Raw genomic sequence first — 16,503 nt, forward strand, 5'->3', positions numbered from 1 at the left:
TCACATTTTACTTTCAAAAAATACAACACACATCCTTCATTCCCCACACACATTTTTATTTTACATGGTAAAAGCACCAAGAAAACTCAGTTTCGTATCATCAGTCAGAAAGGGTAATGACACCAGGCTGTGTCCCCTTAATTAAAATATAGCAGCTAGAAAACTCAGTTTCGTATCATCAGTCAGTTAACTCTTATTAAAATAAATAAAAACATAGCAGCTAGAAAACTCAGTTTCGTATCATCAGTCAGTTAACTGTTAGTAAAAGCCAAGTCTCTTTTCTTCTTCTTATGAATTTATAGAATTTTTCATTCAAAGTTAGCTATTCAATACCCATGCCGTTTCAATACCAAAAACAAAAAAAAAAAACTTAAAAACTCGCGATCAATACTGATTTAGTGTGTTTCTGGTCAGATGGTGAGTGTTTGAAGACCAGAAACACAGAATAAGAACGTAAACAGGCTTCATGTTGGTTTGATGCTGATTTAACCTGCGCTTTGTCTGGGATTCGATCCTAAGCATCCAACTACACATCAGCAACAACACCAAAAAACATTAAACAGAAGACACACATGTGCGGCAAGCTCGCCAATAAATCAGCTGATTGGAGCCCAAATCAAAAAATATAAAAAATATAATTAACCTTGACAACCTTGTCTCTCAGTCTCTACATCAGTGTGTGTGTGTGTGTGTGTGTGTCACTGCATCATCATCTTCATCATCGACGAGTCGTCTGGACTCGTCATTTAACTCACAGCCAATAAAACATCAGCTTCACTGCATCAATTCACACCTCATTAGCATAGGCACGCCCCTACTCACTCTATTAGACCACGCCCCTAGTGTCTGCTGGTGGGGGATGGAGTGAAAGAGAGGGAGAGAAAGAAAGAAGGATGACATGACGAGAGAGAGAGAGAGAGGATCAGAAATGCATCATTATTCCATCCTCTTCTTCATCGATCTCCACCTACCCCCCGTAGTCCCCAAAACGACCCGTAAAACAAACCCAAAAAAAACAAACATCAACCAAACAAAACGGAAATTATAAAACACTAATGAAGGTCACTTTTTTGGGCGGTCTTTAATTTCAACCATGCATTTTGGGTCTTATATGACCCCGAATCGCAAGATACAAAACTTGCAAATTGTGACAAAAAAAAAAGTTCTGAATTATTAAATTGTGGCAGAAAGAAGAAGAACTATTAAAAAACAAAAACAAAACCTGAAAAAGTAAAAAAATTTAGAAAAATTCAGAATTCCAAGAGAGAAAAAATAGAATAAAAGTAAAAATTTTTAGAAAAGTTCAGAATTCCAAGAGAGAAAAAATAGAATTTTGAGAAAAAAACTGAATTCTGAGGAAAAAGTCAGAATTGCAAGAAAAAAATATATTTGCGAGTGAAAAATAATTCTGAGAAAAAAAACCCGAAAAAAAAAAAAAGTAATTAAAATACAAAAAAAAAAATCTAAGATAAAAAACAATTCTGAGGAAAAAAATCTGAATTCTGAGGAATGGAAACAAAAATCTCGGAAGTTCTGATGAGGAATAAGAAATTTAGAGCTGTGCCGAAAAAAAAAAATTTTGAATTCTGAGAAAAGTAAACAGTTCTGAGATGAAAACTCTCATAAAAACTCCTAAAAACTAACAAAACACCATACCCAATAACCAATCAGTCACTCTTTGAATGTGTTTAGGTCCTGTATCACAAGCATCATAATCACACTTATTACATGTGGTGATTAACTCTGATAACTCGGATACCTCGGTGGCGTAGAGCACCTCCAATGATTCTTGCCGAAGCACAGGGTTGCTGTCGCACTCGTTCTCCCTGACAGATTCATGCTCAATGTCTCGGAGTTTGCCGAAGCGTGTATTTATTTTCCTAATCTCTCTTCATTTCTAGTCCTCTTTGTTGTCCACATAACATGATGTCAGTTTCACGGTCTCCACCTACCTCACCGCCCACTGCAACAAAAATCAGTCAAACACACAAACACAATCTGATTTATTTAATATTTCCTTTCTATTTAAGGTCATTTTTAACATTTTTATTATTTGATGTATATTTTAGTATTTATAAATAATCTAAAAATTACAATTATATTTCTTAAACGGATTATATTTATAAAACATTGTAAATTTAAAATAAAGTAATAATAATATTTATTTCAGGATTATCTATTTTAATAGATTCTGATTATAAAGCAGTGTAGTTTATTTCACTAGGTGATGTATCTCATTGGCTCTTATCAATAATCCAATTTCAAATAAAAATAATCAATCACTATTTGTAAAAAAACAAGACATACACAAATAAATTACATACACAATTAAACTACACTAAATTCTCCGCCTCTCATTGGCTCTTGTCTGTATTCTGAGTTTACAGAGTTTACATTGTTGTCTATTACAACGTGTGTGTGTTTGTACCTATTTATCCATATTTTTAAACTACAAATCCATAACATAACATACAAATAAAACAAACAATCAATCATAAAACCACCTTTTAAGCAGGTCGGCATTTGTAAAAATGTAAATATACGTACATAAAGATTTTTAAATTATGAAAATGTCACAATGTTTACTAACAGTAAAGGGGTCTATATATATATATTGGTGTACCTGCTGGTTGAGCTCCATGATCTCGGCGTCGCCGCCTCCGTTACGTGACACTGGCATGTTCCGCCGTGTTCCGGGAGCTTATGGCGCGCGGGGGGGCAGGAATAACATTCCGCTTTGTCCCTGAAGATACGAAATCTAAGTCACTATACAAACAAAGGGGTCTAGATACCTCCTCAATAAACTGAGTCAGTCATTAGCCAATCACAGCACAGCGCCTCACACATCAGCCAATCACAAAGCAGAGGCTCACTGATCAGTAGATTTCGTCGATTCGAGTATTCGATTTTTTAAATCATCCTCAATTAACTGAGTCGAGTAATCGGCTAATTACCGGAAGTGACGCATTTCACAACGAGAATCCATGAAACTAATTATTAGACCGTTTTCCAAGGTTGCGTGATAAATTAAACCATCTAAAACACAAAAAAAAACAAAAAAAACACAAACGCTATGATTCAGTTAAATACATATATGCAATGTGCGCTTTATTTATGTACATGTGTGTCGGTTGCGCGTGTGCATGTCTGAGCGGCTCCGTTCACAGTAAATGCTGCTCCGCACAAACTGTTATCATTTACATGCGTGGAGCGTCTCAAACTCTATCTCTGCATGTTGTTTTGAGATTGGGTTTATTGTAACGTTCATCTGGGAATGTTCATCTTTCTTCAGATTTGTAATGTAAATCATTTATAAACTTACGCAAACACAGGAGAATACATCGATGTGATTTGTTGTAATGCATAATGTACATTAGCTCTATTGTTTATAATACATGTGTATTTTAATGTTTAATGTAATTAACATGTAATGTATTTTAACAGTTTTGTTCAATAAAATCATATAATTACTTGATTTTGACACTATATGTGAACTGATAATTATTGCCTCATTGCTATTATACATGTATTTTTAGTCATTTTAAAAGCTATTCTTCACTTAGGTCTATTTTTATTACTACATAAAATCAATTATAATTATCAGATTACTCGATTAATCATCAGAATAATCGACAGATTTATTGATTACCAAAATAATCATTAGTGACAGCCCTACTCATCAGCCAATAGAAATCAGTATCAGATTTGTAGGCGGGACAGAAAACACACTGAAAGCCCAGAGCCAGAACACACACACCACTATTAGCTGTGAAAGGTTTGTGGAGAGGAGACTCAAAGCAGGCGAAACACACATGCGGTGTGTGTGTGTGTGTGTGTATGTGTGAGTGTCTGTGTGTGTGTGTGTGTCTGTGTGTGTGTGTGTCTCTCTGTGTGTGCGTGTCTGTGCGTGTGTGTGTGTGTCTGTCTGTGTGTGTGTGTGTGTCTGTGTGTGTGTGTGTCTCTCTGTGTGTGTGTGTGTGTGTGTGTGTGTGTGTGTGTCTCTGTGTCTGTGTGTGTATGTGTCTCTGTATGTGTGTGTGTGTGTGTTACCTGCTGCTCTCTGAGGGCTCTTGGTTTTGTGTGAAGTGTCTTCACCTGGGTTGGATGCTGGAGGCGTGATGTCGTGTCCCTGTCGTGCTAACTGAGGGTCGTACTCCTTCCCGTCGTAGTTAGCGTCGAAGAACTTCTTAAACCACTGAAGGAACTCAAAGTTGTCCTGAAACTTGCCCTTGACGAGCCTCTCCACAGGAATGATCTGAAACAGCACATCAGAGGAACGACTTAGTTTTGAGTGAAATTTCATCTTTGCGTAAAGAAGAGATTCCTAAACAGGAGTTGATGAAAAGCTAATAATTAATTATATCTAATGTCAAATTTAAAAAAATAAATGGGGCTGCAAGACAGTGTTTGTTTAGTATTTTTTAAATAGCTATATATTTTCAGTCTTTATTTTAATTATAGTTTAATATTTATTCTTTTTGTCATGTTTTTAATATCATTATTTAGGTTAAATTTATTTTCATTTTAGTTTTATATTTATTTCTATATTAATCACAATTAATCGCATCCAAAATAAAGATTTTTGTTTACATAATATATGTGTGTGTACTGTGTATATTTATTATGTATATATAAATACACACACATACAGTATGCATTTTGAAAATATTTACATGCATATATTTATATTAATATAATTTATATTATATATAAATATATTTAATATACAAACAATTTTTTTTTAAATAAATACATGTGTGTATTTATATCAACATAATAAATATACACCGTACACACACATATATTAAGTATACAAAAACTTATTTTGGATGCGATTAATCAATTATCATTTGAAAGCACTCATTTTATTTCATTTCAGCTTTCTTTCAATTAATAAAATATGTTTTTAATAGCTGTAGTTAATAATATGCTGCAAGACAATCACATGATATGATCTGGTTTTGGGAACGCAACATACGCTATGTTTACTTGATTTACACATTTACACACACAGAGTCAAAAATAAAAAATAAAAAATAAAACTGATATGAACATGTTAGAAGCTGGAGGGTTTGAACGTTTGAAAACAAGGAATTTATTCCATAAATATTAGTATTGTAACTTTTTCCGTAGATAAAATTATTTAATTAATTATTTTTTATTTTATATGATAAAATTTTTAACAGAACAATTATAATTTAAAACAGTAATATATTTAATAATTAAAACAAAAGCAACAGCAATAATAATAATATTTATTATTATTACTAATAATAATAGTTAGTTAATAATGATAATATTATTACATTTTATTAGGTTTCTAAAACAACAGTGTGAATGTAATTTTGACTGAGACACCATCAAAAAGAAATAAAATAAAACACTTAGTAATAAAAACTCATTTATTATATTTGTTTCCCCTAATAGTTCAAATTATTGAAACATGTGTCCCTGCAGCACAGAAGCAGTCATCAGTAGCACAGGTATATTTGTAGCAATAGACAACAATACATTGTATGAGTCACAATTATACATTTCTCTTTTATGACAAAAATCATTAGGATATTAAGTAAAGATCATGTTCCATGAAGATATTTAGTACGTTTCCTACCGTAAATATATCAAAACTTAATTTTTGATTAGTAATATGCATTGCTAAGAACTTCAATTTGAACAACTTTAAAGATGATTTTCTCAATATTTAGATTTTTTTTGCTCCCTCAGATTCCAGATTTTCAAATAGTTGTATCTCAGACAAATATTGTCCTCCTAACAAACCATACATCAATGGAGAGATTATTTATTCAGCTTTCAGATGATGTATAAACCTTATGACTGGTTTTATGCTCCTGGGTCACATATAAGCGTCCAAGGCTTTGTCGGTCTCACCTTGTCCACGTTCATCCTCTTGAAGGCGGTCTGCAGCACTTTGAAGTTGTGGATGTACTCGTGCTCCAGCTTGGCCTGGAACTTCACCCTCTTCAGCAGGATACAGCCGGGGAACAGCATGTCCATGAACTGACAGTACGCCGCTCCTGAAGAACACAAGCGTTCAGCCTCGTGAATCAGAGCCGGAAACACACACAGCTGTCTCAGAGCGGAGCTCACCTGAGCACAGCTGCTCGATCTTGGTGTAGCTGAGCTGCAGAGAGTCGTTGACCCAGGCCAGCATGTCATGTCTGCTCAGGTTCTCGATGGTCATAGACGTGGAGTAAACGTTTACCGCCATCCCACAGCTGCAGACGGACACGAGCGGAGAGACTGAACTACATCAAAACATCCTCACACAGAAACCTGCTCACAGCATTCTTACGAACTAACGTTATTCCAGTAACATTAACAGAGCATGCAAGGTTATCTGGCCTTTAATAATGTTCTCAAAACATGAGCACACAAACTTTATTATACAACATTCATGGAATGCTTTCCTGAAACATTTTAGGCGGATGTTTATCTGATGTTTTTTAAACGTTACTACATTTAACATTCAAAAGTAACATTCCCATCATGTTCGCAAAATGATACAATGTAACATTCCTCCATGTTTTGTTGAAAGTTTCAAAAACATTTTAAACATTAAAAAAACAAACGTTTTGAACGTTCAGAGAACATTTTTAGAACTTAAAAATGGGAACGTTAGTGAAACATTCTTTGCAGAATTAAACAAGGGTTATTATAATTCATTAAAACTAAAACCATATACTAAAACACACAATTCATTTTAGCGAGTTAAACAAGGTGAAATTTCTCATTTTTATTTATTTTTTATTTTATTTCTCATTTTTTTAAATTGACTTTATCGTGATGTACTAAAACAGCAAACTAAACTGAAATAAATATTAATAAAATACTAACAAAAACTATACAGACATATTTAAAAACAACATAAACTTACTAAATTTAAAAAATTTAAATTACTAAAACTTTGACTAAAATTAACATGAAATCAGAAAATATAAAAATAAAACCTAATCCAAAATATTAACGAAAACTACAATAGTATGCCAAAGAAACTACAACAACACTGAATTTAAACGTTAAATTTTGAAGCAGAACGACTGAAATAGTATTTTCTTGTAAAATGTACTACAATAACCTTTTGTTTACAACATTAAAAATGATTTTATACAATGTTTTGGTCAGTATTTGTATTGTTTCTTATCATGTCAGTGTAGACTGACATCATGTTCTCATCACCTTTAACAGTGTTAACAGTGTGTGTCTTTCACTCCAGTAACCAGATTAAACTGCAAAAAAAAAAAAAAACACAAAAAAAAAAACATTACCTGCCCCTCTTTATAGAGATTCGCAAAGAGCAAATTGCTGATGAAATATTTTACAGCTGTGTAGATCAGTAAAAGCTTTGACCTTTACCCACAATTCCACACAGCTGTCCTGTTTATGACTGAAGAATCTCAAACCTCACTGTCTGTAGAGAATCTCTGCACAAATACATTATTTTGGGAAAAACATGATATTCTTGTCGTAAAGCAGGGTTTGATGAAAAGCAATTAATTAATTCATAAAAATGTAATATTATAATAAATCATTTTAAAATAAAACAAACAAAATGAAGCACCAAAAACAACTATGGGACGGTAAATTAACTTTAAATAAAAACAAACTAAACCAACAATGTATGAAATAATGTAAAATTAAAATTATGAAGTAAATGTAAAATAAAACACTTACTATGCATTTATAAAAATCGTGAAAAGGTAACATTAGTAAAAAAAGATTTAAAAAAAAGATAGTAATAAGAAACTTTAAGATTTTTTCATGGGATTTAATCATTTCTGCATTAAAGTTATCAAAGATGCAGTTTTACATCTTAAACTAGAACACTGTGAGTCAGCCAACGGCGGGAGTTTGGAGGATGACGTCTGTTTGTCCAATCAATCAAGAAACTTTCAGGAAACAATCATTATTTCATTATTAACTCGTTTTGACACAAAGCAGCTAAATTAGACGAGAACATACCATCACTGTCTCCTTCTGCTTAACTAGGTGACCCACTTACAGCCTGGCAATGACACACACACACACACACACACACACACACACACACACACACACTCACACACACACACACTCACACACACACTCACACTCACATTCACACGCACACGCACACGCACACTCACACGCACACGCACACACTCACACACACACCACACACACTCACCTCACACTCACACACACACACACACACACTCACACTACACACACTCTCACACACACACACCACACGCACACTCCCACGCAACACGCCCCCCACTCGCACTCACACACGCACAACGCACAAGCACACACACACACACACTCCCAACACACACACACTCACCACCACACTCACACACTCACACCTCACACCACACACACTCACACACACTCACACACTCACACGACCACACCACACCGCACGCACACTACACACCACCCACAACTACACACCTCACCACTCACACGCGACACCCCCGCCACACACACACACACACTTCACACACCCACCACACTCCAACTACACACATCCACTCACACACCCAGACACACACATACAACACAGCCTCACACCACAACACATCCACTCACACAGCACCACACTGAAACACACTCACCACCACCCCACCCGCACACTACACACGCAACACACATTCACACAACACACACAACACACTCACGCACTCACACACCCACACTATCCCCCCACACCACATCACCCACACTCCCACAAACTCACACCACTCACACACTCGTCACACGCACACTCACACTCACACACTCGCACTCGCACACTCCACCAGTGCACATCACTTCCACTTACCACTCTAACACTCCCCCACGCACCTCTCAACACACACACAACACTTCACGCCAACACACACACGCGCACACACACACCCACTCACACACTCACCACACCTGAGCACCTCACACACGCACACTCACGCCCAACGTCACACACAACCACTCACGCACACCACCACAAAACCACACACGCAATCACGCACACATGCACACACACACTCACACACCACACACACACTCACACACACACACGCACACTGCACTCACACCTCTCTGCGCACACGCACACACATACACTCACACACACACACACACGCACACACACCTCAGCACTCACACACTTAACTCACATCACAGCTTCACACTCTCCACGCAACGCACACCACCACACTCACACTCACACGCACAACGCACTCACAACACGCACCTCACACACCACACACACACACCGCACACTCAAACACACTACACACTCACACTCACACACATCACACACACCACACACTCACACGCTACACTCACACGCATCACACTCCACACACTCCACACGCACACCCACACGACACACACACACACACACACCACACTCACACGCACACTCACACACTCACTCACTCCCACACACACAACACTCACACTCACACAACACACACACCACTCACACACACACACTGCACTCACACTCACACACACAACACACACACACGCACTCACACACTCATCACCACACACACGCACACAACACTCACTCACCACACTCACACCACACACTCACTCACACACACACGCACAAATCAACGCACACTACACTCACACATCAATCACACACCACCACACTACGCACACATCTCACTCACACACGCACACAACACATCTCACGCACACTCACACACACGCACCACACTCACACACACTACACACACTCACGCACAACACTATCACACACACTCACCTCAAGCGCACACACTCACACACGCACTCACACACACACGCACACACAACCTTCACGCACACACACACACTCACACTCACACACGCACAACGCACACTCACCACGCACCCACACACTCACGCACACTCACTACTCAGCACGCGCACACACTCCACACTCACACACAGCACACTCACACACACACACACACACACACACACAACACACACACCTTTCACACCACAGCACACACGACGTCACTCAACCCACACACACACTCGCACACACTCCACACTCGCACATCGCTACACGCACGACACGCCACGCACACGCAACACACACACTCACACACACACTGCACACACACCCTCACAACACAAAACACACACACAAGCACTCACACGCACACACACACACACTCCACTACAACACACACACACTACACGCACAATCCACACACACACACTCACACGCTCACCACATCGCACACGCACACTCATACTCCCGCACAACACTCACACACACGCACTCACACAGACTCACACGCACCTCATCGCACTCGCAACACGCTCACACCACACACAGGCACGCACAAGGCACAAACACACACACTCTCTCTCTCATCTCACACACACACACACACACACCACACACACACGTCACACCATCACACACACACACACACACACATACACTCTCCACACACACAACACACACATCACCACACGCACCACACACACACTCACTACACACACACGACACCACTCACGACACACTCCACACTCTCTCACATCTCCACACACACACACACCACACCAACACACACTCACACACTCTCTGCTCTCCTCTCCACACACACACACACACACAACAACCTCTCTTCACTCTCACACACACACACACACACACACACACACACTACAAACTCCCTCTCATCACACACACACACCCACACACTCACACACCACAACACTCACAACACACACAGCACACACACACACACACTCTTCTCACACTCAACAGTCTCACACACACACACACAACACACACACAACACTACACTCTCTCTTCACACACACACATCACACACACACACTCTTCCACACACACACTACACACTACAACACACACAACACACACACACACATCTCGCAACACACACACACACAACACCACACACACTCGCACACACACACACACACACACACACACACACCACACGCCACTCGCCACCACACCGCACACCAACACACACACACACCACACCTCCACTCACACACAACAACCACACACACACACCACAGCACACTACTTCACACACACACACACACACACACACACACCACACACACACACTCTAGTCTCACACACACACCACACACACCACTCTCTCTCCGATCTCTCACACCACGCCCACACACACACACCACGCCACTCTCTCTCACAGCACAACACACACACATGCACACATCGCACACACACACACTCAGTAATCTCACAAGAACCCACAAACACACACACACTCACACACTCTCTCACACCCACACACACACACCACACACACACAACGGTTACACGGACACACTCAACACCACAACACACACACATCACAGTGCACACACCAAACCACACACACCCACACCGACACGCGAACTCACACACACAATACGTACACACCCCCTCTCACTCCACACAATCCACACACATCCCAACCACCAACACACACCACAGCCCGGACACCACTCCACTCACTCACTACACACACACAAATCACACACACACGCACACGCACCACTCCCACACACACACACACAACACACAGCACAACACACACACCACACACACACACACACACAGAACACAACCACCCACACACCCTCACACCTCACCACACACACTACACCCATTCACACGCACACGACACCACTTCACATACACCACCCCAGACACACACAACACACACACTACTTTCACACCTACCCCACTCACTCACAACACACACACCCACAACACAACACACACACACACACACACACACACAACCCACAACATACACACCCACACACACACACACACAAACCACAAACACAGACCCACCACCCCCACTCACACAAACACACACACACACACACGGCCACCCACCCACAGCACACTCACACACACACACCACACACACACACACACCTCACACAAAATCACCCACTCACTCACACACACACACACACACACACACACACACACACACTCATACATACACACACGCATAAATACATGCATACACACACTCACACACTCAAACAAACACAGACACACTTACCCAAATACACACACACACACACAAAAACACAAAACATTTACATTTAAAATCATCAAACACACTCTCTCTCTCTCTCACACACACACACACACACACACACACACACTCTCTCTCTCTCTCTCTCACACACAGAACACATCTGGGCACACACACACACACACACACACACACACACACTCTCTCTCACCGTCAGCAGGTGGACGTCACTGTAGTACACTAGATCTCCTCTGGGCTTCTGCTCCCTACAGAACAGTGTCCTACAAAGCAAACACAGGAGAAACACTGCTTCACAATCAGCTGTTGAAGAAGCCTGCTGTGTTTAAAAACGTCTTAATGCTGGATGTGTTTCATCTTTTGTCTTCTCCAGATGTTCACTGATGGAATGGAGTGCTGTGGATTACTTGTGGATTATTGTGATGTTTTTATCAGCTGTTTGGACTCTCATTCTGACGGCACCCATTCACTGCAGAGCAAATTTTCATTTTTGGGTGAGCTATTCTCATAAAGCCCATTAAACACAAAAGAAAATCTATTGTAGCTTTATTCAGACAAATGTATGTACTAAAAGAAAATATACTGAAGAATCATATTTACTTAAAAAGTAAACATTGTCACTTTTACCACTGCAGCTTTTTAATTAAGGTTTAACTTTATACCAGAAACTTAAAGTAATCTTTAATGTTTTGCTCAAATTGCACTGATAGTTGACTATTTAATATTTAAAAATAACATAAAAGGTTTAATGTAATAAGGTGATTTCTGCAAATAAAAACTTCCCATTTAGGAACATATTGCAGTTTAAGAGAAATTTAGCAAATGCAGCTTCTTATAGTTGGATAATCACAGGGTTTCTGCAGGATTTTTAAGCTCAAATTTAAGACTTTTTAAAAGTTTACATTTCGGCCTTTAAACCATTGTTAAGAAAATGGATGAGTCAAAAGTATTATTATATTAATTTAAACAATTATTATCAATAAATTATTATATAAATAAAATAACAATTTAGAGGTGTGCAATATTAACAAAAAATTATATCTTGATAATATTCTAGGATTTTATCGATAACGATAATTAGACAATATTTTGCCGAGTGTGTTATCGTGCAGCAGTAATAAAAATTAATAATTTCCAACAAGTTTTATGGGCATTTTTACCTTTAAGCCATTTTTTCGAAGAATCTTTTGATTCAAATTCTTGCATTTGGATTGTGTTACCAAGCAAATGAAATCAGTATCAACAAAACGTATCTTTGCAATGCAGAGGAAACACAGAAGCTGCATCTGAAGAGTAGTCTAGATGTATTCACACACTGTTTAATGCAGCTCTGAGGGACATTAAATACTTTAACCTTCCATTACAAAGGCAAAAATAAAGTTTTGATATTTTAAACATAAAACATTGAAAACTGATGTTTGAAATTATCTAAAAAATGAAAAGGTACCTTAAATGTGAAATTAAAGTCCCTGTTAATAAGTGAGTCATTTCGATTGAACCGAATCATTTAAACGATTGATTCATTCAGGAATGAATCACCGTCATGTTGCTCAGAGATGCAAAACAGCGCTGTGGCTGTTTTTGGAATGATTTTTGAAGCTGTTGCCCCCATCAAATTGAAAAAGATTCGAAAAAAACATACTGTGCCATGGTACAACAGTAATACCCACGCTCTCAAGAAAGAAACTCGTAGTCTTGAGCGCAAATGGAGAAAAACTAACTTGGAAGTTTTTAGAATTGCGTGGAAAAACAGTATGTCCAGCTATAGACAGGCTCTAAAAAACTGCCAGGGCCGAGCATATCCACAAACTCATAGAAAACAACCAAAACAATCCAAGGTTTTTATTTAGCACAGTGGCTAGATTAACAAAAAAAACCAGACGCCACCCGATCTAAATATTCCCTCACAGTTAAATAGTAATGACTTTATGAATTTCTTCACTGATAAAATAGATAACATCAGAAATACAATAACAAATGTAGATTCTACAGCGTCTAATACTTCAGTTTTAGGTTTTGCATGTATCACAGAGAGATGTTCATCAGCGGATGTCTCTGAATGGAGGCTCACTAATGCTGAGCGCTGGGCTTTCTGCTGAGCTCTGGAAAACACTGTGTGTGTGTGTGTGTGTGTGTGTGTGTGTGTGTGTGTGTGTGTTTACAGTCTCTGTGTTGTTCCGTCCCTCAGAACCCGCTCAGTCTGTCTGTCTGCTGAGTTTACAGTATCATGCGTCAGGTTTTGAGCGTTAATCGAAGCGTCTCGAAGCGTGAGGAATGTCTCGGGACATTTGCTGTGAATATTCTGCATTCTTCTCTGTGCGTGGGAACGAATGTGTGTGTGTGTGTGTGTGTGTGTGTGTTTTAGTGTGTGTGTGTGTGTGTGTGTGTTTAGTGTGTGTGTGTGTGTGGGGGGGGTTATTTACTCTCTGACCAGACGTATTCAGCTCAAAACCAGCGTGAATGTCATTGCCAGAATTCACAATTTTAAAAACAATAATAAAACCATTTTTATTTCACTTTCACGATTTCACTTTTACTTCTCAACAGTTAGTTTGCATTTGATAACATGTGTGTTATGAATATTAATTGTTTGCTTTTATTTTTCTCTTTACAGTTTACAGTACCATAAACATTTACCGTTTGAGTCACATTAACCAGAAATCATAATATTTAATGACTAAAATCATAACATAATACCTTAACAAATAATGACATAAATTATTATAAAAATATGTTAAATAATTAATATATATATATATATATATATTAATTTCTGGAAATAATAACAGGTTTTTATATATATATATATATATATATATATATATATATATATATATATATATATATATATAACAAAATTATTATTTTTTTTTTTACTAGTGGGTGCAGAAAATACTATTGTTCATTTATGTAAGTGAGGATAACAAAATAAAGTGAACTGCAAAATAATATACCCTATATATATATTTATACATTTTATAATTTATATTCTAATTATATATATATATATATATATATATATATATATATATATATATATATATATATATTAGAATATAAATTATAAAATGTATAAATTTGAGTAATTTCTGGAAATAATTGTAGTCTAGATATAAAGTTAGTAATATGATGTGCAGTAGTAAACACGTGGTGTTATCATATAGCGCTGTATCATAGTATAGTATTACCACAGTATGATGAATGATGACCTATATATATATATAATAATATCTCATCTGTCATTAATATATAATAATATCTCATCTGTCATTAATATATAATCATATCTCATCTGTCATTAATGTATAATAATGTCTCCTGTGAAGAGCAGGAGGTGAGCGCCGGTGCTGTCAGGGGCCCGCGCGCTCCGTTACACCGGGACAAACCTGCGCTGAACCGTTCAAATCATCATCCTGCCGCTAAACAAAACGTGACGCGCGTCTGAAGGGCCTCCGCGGACTGACGCGTCTCTCCTCACTATAATAATATCACCGCGTAATAACAGCGGTTAGTGCTCAGATACACGCATGCTCCGGTGAATCAGGGCTTTTACTCACGGCTGAGGCCAATCTGTCCGCCGCTGTTTGCGCCGCGCAGTGTCTCCCGAACCAGCGTCTCTGCAAACGCAGCGCGCAGCACGCGCGCCCACCACACTCCGTACTGAACGCGCACGTATGCGTCACACCTGACCGGAAGCGTGCGTGCGCGCACACGGGTCTGCGGGGAAAGCCAGTCCTGGGACGCGACGCGACACACGCACTGCAAAACTATTTTTTTTTTTTTGTCTGATGAATATAGTAGCCTACCAGAAGCAAATATAACAATGTACAATAACATATATTTGACATAGCACAGTTATTACATTGTTATATTATTATAGTTAACTAAAATAAAAATAAAACCATTAAAAAAATGTTCTATACCTGATATAAAATATATAAAAACATAAAATATTTTCAGATTTGTTGCCGAGGCAACAATTTTATTTTAATTCAGTTTAAACGATATAGACACGTAACAAATCTAATAAAAACAACAAAATTACTTAAACTTTAACTAAAAGTAAAACAGAATATTTAAAAATATTAAAATCATAAATATAATAGTGTCTGAATGATAAATACCGTTGGTTAATAATAATGAAGACTACATTTATTTTCAGTTTTATATTTAGAAATTAAAACCTCAAATCTGAACATCATCATATCTGCCAGAACAATAATAAAAAGGACATTCAATTATTTTTTATTTTCAATATTTTTTAAAAAAAAGTTCACACCAAATTTCTCCAAATTATTTACATTAGTTTAGGCTTGACTTCTTAATTTTAAAACACTTTTTAAGAAGAATATAGACTGGTAAATGATGTTGTTGCTGTTTATGAAACACAATGAAATACAATAAACAACAGTTTCTTTAGGGATTATTTATTTATTTATTTTTGCACTTATCC

At 37.9% G+C, this 16,503-nt stretch overlaps 1 pseudogene; it reads right to left on the minus strand.

Annotated features, from left to right (window-relative positions):
- Nucleotides 1-1,671: 1,671 nt before the first annotated feature.
- Nucleotides 1,672-15,758, minus strand: LOC109083744 (annotated as a pseudogene).
- Nucleotides 15,759-16,503: the final 745 nt, after the last annotated feature.

This window comes from Cyprinus carpio, chromosome B4 (genome assembly GCF_018340385.1).
Source record: "Cyprinus carpio isolate SPL01 chromosome B4, ASM1834038v1, whole genome shotgun sequence".
In the NCBI taxonomy this organism is placed as follows: domain Eukaryota; kingdom Metazoa; phylum Chordata; class Actinopteri; order Cypriniformes; family Cyprinidae; genus Cyprinus; species Cyprinus carpio.